The following is a 5,211-nucleotide window of genomic DNA, read 5'->3' as shown; positions in this document are numbered from 1 at the left end:
CAATAGACCCCACAAAAGTATGACAGAAGCTATTTTTCTATCGAAGCATACTATTTTTCTTCCACAGATGTCACCTTGAAATAGACATTTACTTAACAATTCTATATTTCTAGCTTTCATTCAGAGAGACCTGTATCTTTTACCTAACCCTGCTGCACTGATCTATCCATAGCCTTTTCTTGAAGGAAAGGGTCACTCAGAAAAATTGGATAAAAACCTATATAACAAGTCATTGTCAATAAAACCAAAATGTTTTCTTAAAGGCAAAGTATAACAATTTCTTTTTATCCACTGGTCAATAGATGAAAATAAGTTGGATACCAACTTATGGGCACAAGTCGGTACTTCATTCATTTATTGTTAGTTGCTTTGAACACTGTAAAAAAAAAAAGAAAATACCCACTGGAAGCCCGAAGAGCCATTAGCAGAGGGCAGCAGTCATAGCATCATCATCATTGAGCCTAAAAGCAGAATAGAAAAGCAATATCAGACCTCATGTAGGGATACAGTTTAGAACTCTGGCAAAACTCCCATGCTCCTAGGGTACCTGTTTCCTCTTACAAAAACCTCATGTGCTTTAAATGCCAGAACCACTTTTCATCTAAAAAATACCATCCACTACTACATGGTTATTGTATGTTCATTAGACATTAAAAACACAAACACTGACATTCTTTGCCTTACCTGTTATAGCATAAGAAAGCATAAACGAGTCTGTCAAGTAACAAAAGGATTTTGTTAAATATCCCAACACTAACCTGTTATTATTCTGCCTATCAGGAGAAAAAAAAAATCAGAAAACACAAATTCATATCATTTTCTGTTAACCAACTAAAAATAGAGAGTAAAATGTAATTCCACTAGAAAAATGAATAAGTACTTGAAAACCATCACATTCTATAAAGGTCTAGCTTTTGGAAACTGTAACCCTGTCATTAAATTATTTCCACAAATCCATTCATACAGTCATGTGCTGAGTCTAAGAGGAGGAGGAAAGATCATTTTTTTCCCCAAATTTGGTATCCAGCTTTCTAAAAAAAGACAAAGGCACATTTTATCATCCTGGAAAAAGTGACTTCAGTGAAGCAGATAAAGAGTCTAATAAGGCCTAATTATCTCATGTTGTGATTCTTTTTAAATCACTTTTAACCTCAGGAAGAATTTTAATTATCTTGTATAATAAAGTCTTTCCTTATTTCACCCCCTGTAGGAGAAAAACATATTAAACCTTATTTTTGTCAAAAGATAAGAGTAGTATTAAGTTTAAATTGATGTCATTATGAAATATTTGATATCAGGTTTACAAATTTCAACTTCAGTAATTATTCGATTGGTCACAAAAGGGTATCATTCCACTGCCAGCTCCTAGCAAGAGGCCATCAGAGTTATCAGCATGCATGCGATACACCCGGGACTGTTGGGGGAAGAGAAAAATGTGTTCTTTCTATTCCAGTAGAGTCTTGTGATTCCAAGGTTAAATTATTGAAGCAGTTTGGGAGGTACTTTTTAATATGATTTTCAAAAAGTTTTCTCCTCATTATCAACTTTTTAATAAACACTTCAAAGTTTCTGTGAGCTTCTCCATTGGGAAAAATATTAATTCATGAGCCTTCTTCCCAAACATACGCTCATGTCTCTCATTGGGATTCAAGAACTCAAGGAGGAAATGTTATGCAAGTGTCTGCATATAGAAAGACAAAGTTTTCCTTCCTCTTTTTTCTCGTTTCTCCTACAAAGGCATTCCCTTCATGCTTAGCACATAACTTCCATCTTGCAGTATGATTCTGGCAAGAGGTGCAGCCTTGCCAACTCAGCAAGGTTCTCTGACACAAGGTACTAATCTATCCTTCTCCTCTTTATTCCTGATCTGTATAAAATAACAAAAAAGCATTGACTAGCATCAATGCTAGGCATCACTAGGCTAGGCATCATGAGAAGCACTTTCCAATGCTTTCATTTCATTTAATCTTCACAGCTCTATCCCCATTTCCTAAAGAAGAAACCTAATCCTTGGAAATGTTCACTAGCTGCCCCAAGGTGATACAGCTGGTAAATGGTGAGATTTGAATGCATTTCTAAAACTTGAAGAGAGAACCCACTCATTTAACTTCCACAACAATTCTGTAGTTTTTTATTCTGACAGAGAGGAACTAGCTGTTTTCATACCTTAGAGAAGGATACCATTTGGATATGCATGGTGCCTTGAAAAAGAATGGAATTTTTTGTATATGCCTGTCTTCATGTAGTTCACTTTGACTCTTGCCATAGAACTGCGTGTGGGTGAAACTTTAAAGCAGATCACTGGCCACTTCATGTTAACACTCATACGACAGAAGAATTAAATAAGTGTAAGATTCAATTACACCGTATTTTATTTCAGGGAGCTCAAATTACTACAGAAGAAGTCTATGTATTATTCTGCTAAAATCAGGATAAATACAGCATGTAGGGGACCAGCAGGAAGATTAGCTTCATGTGTTTAAGGACCCAGGTGGTCATGGGCTGTAACATCATGCAAGGTCATCGTAGGTGCCAACCTGCAGCCTGGAGCCCTGGAAAGAAAGAGTAGAGGACAGAAGGGGAGGGTTTGCTGGGTCAGGTGAAGAAGTGCCCAGAAAGAAAACAGAAAAGACTGGGTGAACAGCTAGCCAGTTTCATTTACTTTAGGTACACAGAATAATACAAAGTAGATGCAATAATTAAAATTGGAAGAGTTCGTTATGGGTATTTCTATGGCATGCACTAAAATTTCATCTTCTTTTTGTTTAATGTGATTATTTTTTACTGTCTCTCAAATTTACTAACTGTTGTTTAGTTTTTGTCTTGGTAAGTCCCTTTAAATCTTCTCTGGGAGAAAAAGGCGAGGGGCGGCTATACTTAGTTAATGAATATCCTGTGGGGCCAAATAATAATAATGTTAATACCTGCTAATATTTGTACATCATATATTATGTTCCAAGTACTATTCTAAGTATTTTGCACATAATGACTCATTTGATACAACCACATAGTTTTAGTGTATTTATTATTCATGCATAAATAAATCTGCTTTAAACTATGTTATATAGTTTTTATGAGAATGTTAAACCATTGATTCATGATCTTTATTGAATTTTTTTTTTTTTTTTTTTTTTTTTTGATACGGAGTCTCGCTCTGTCACCCAGGCTGGAGTGCAGTGGTGCGATCTCAGCTCACTGCAAGCTCTGCCTGCCAAGTTCAAGTAATTCTCCTGCCTCAGCCTCCTGCGTATCTGGGATTACAGGTGCCTGCCACCATGCCCGGCTAATCTTTGTACTTTTAGTAGAGATGGGGTTTCACCACATTGGCCAGAATGGTCTCCATCTCTTGACCTCGTGATCCACCTGCTTCGGCCTCCCAAAGTGCTGGAATTACAGGTGTGAACCACCTCACCTGGCTCTCGACTTTTTTTTTTTTTTTAACCAGAAGCATGTGCACTTTATTAAATGCCATTGTGTAAAAGTGTGTGAGGACAAAAGGCTGATACAGGACTTGGCTCCGGGGGCAGGGCAAGGAATGGAAGATGGAGTGCGTGGGATACAGGTCACGGGCAGAGCCCCTGGCCTGGATGATGCCTCCTGATCTATCGATAGACTTGAAAGATCAACACCGGGATGATGATGAGCAGAACAGTCATGATGATGCCCACAATCAGGGCCCAGATGTTCAGGCACTTGGTGGTGGAGGCATAGGCCTGGGCCCTGGTCAGGTCACCAACCATTTTCCTGTCCCTAGACGTCATGGAGTAGGCAAATGCTATGAAGCCCAGGCAGCTGGAGTTCATGAAGAGGGTGTTGAACAGCGACCAGACAACATGGTCGGGCACAGAGGTCTCACTGCTGAAGCGGATCATGGTGGACATTGGGGGAGCAGGGTTGTGGGGCGCCCCCACCACAGCCACCTCATGCTCCTCCTTGAGCATCTCATAATTGCAGGGGCGGCCGCTGTTGGCAGGAGTGAAGAAGGTTTGGAAAGTGTGGTTCGTGGTGTCCAGGGAAGACCAGCTGTGGTCAGGTTGCTGGGATGGTTCTCAATAGGCCCTCCCTCTCCCTAGTAGTTTCAATTTCTCCTGAACTATTAATTTAATGAAGAAGCCCTTTTTTTGTTAATGCAAAGTCAATGCAAAGGTAAACTTCCACCAAGCTTACCTGTATAAACTGTGAAAACACAGATTGCAGGGCATCTCTTCCAGAGTTAATGATTCAGTAGGTCTGGGATAGGGCCAAGAATCGTGTTGCTCCAAGTGAAACTGATGCCATTGATATAGATGAAGCAAAGAGACAGTCTGGAAAGGCATGATAAAACCCTAAAGGATATTAACCCTTGGAGTCTTAGGGAAATGCAAGAGAATGTGTTATAAGAGTGGGTACAATTCTGATTTTTGTCAGAACCAAAGAAACAGGGTCACCGGATGTTCATTAGAATATGGTTTCCAAAAGTCATGGAAGCAGACAAGGCTGCAGCAGAAATGATGTCATATTGAGTTCGTCCATTTCCACAGAGTAAAGAAATGCTCTGTTCTGCTAGTGAGCTTAGTGAGACTTCCAAACCCCTTCTGAAAAGAAAACTTCAGGGGTTTTAAGGCAGCCTGATATTTAGAGCCACCTTAATATGGAAAAATGAGACAGCATACAGGAAGAGATCTCACAGGCCAGGAGGAAGGGATGTCGAGGTAATCAAGCGAGATGGACTCTAAAAACAAGCTGGAGGAGCACACTCCCCAGCCAGCCGTCATAACCTACACTGGGTAGACAAAAGCAGAATAAGAACACCATCCCTCAACTCTGGACTGAGTCTGACTTTGTAATTTGAGAACAGGGCAGAACATGACAATGTGATGGATGCCCTATTCCTCTTCCTCCCTGAGTAATATTGCTTAGGATCTCTTTAGTGCCAGAGGCAATTTCAGGGGCTCTACAGAACATGATTGTATCTGGGGCCTTTTAAGTTCCAACTGTGAGATCGGTTTATAGGACATTTTTCTAAAATGAATTGTTACATGTTTTGGTCTCTGCTCCTGATTCTCACTGCCTTTGCTAGATTGGCTATTTTAAAATCCTACTTTAACCATGAATGAGCAACATGATTCTTTCATGCGGGGAAAGAGATTGCTGTTGTTATACCCACAATTGATCTTTCCTATTTCTCTAAGATTGGGTTGGCTGAGAAAGGGATCACCTTCCTTCTCCTGT

The 5,211-nt window shown here is 39.9% G+C and overlaps 1 pseudogene; it reads right to left on the bottom strand.

Moving 5' to 3' along the window:
• Window positions 1-3,517: 3,517 nt before the first annotated feature.
• On the bottom strand, window positions 3,518-3,995 carry LOC104660110 (annotated as a pseudogene).
• Window positions 3,996-5,211: the final 1,216 nt, after the last annotated feature.

This window comes from Rhinopithecus roxellana, chromosome 9, assembly GCF_007565055.1.
Source record: "Rhinopithecus roxellana isolate Shanxi Qingling chromosome 9, ASM756505v1, whole genome shotgun sequence".
Taxonomy (NCBI): Eukaryota; Metazoa; Chordata; class Mammalia; order Primates; family Cercopithecidae; genus Rhinopithecus; species Rhinopithecus roxellana.
Note: the sequence above shows the minus strand (reverse complement) of the source record. Positions and strands in the feature narration are given on the sequence as shown.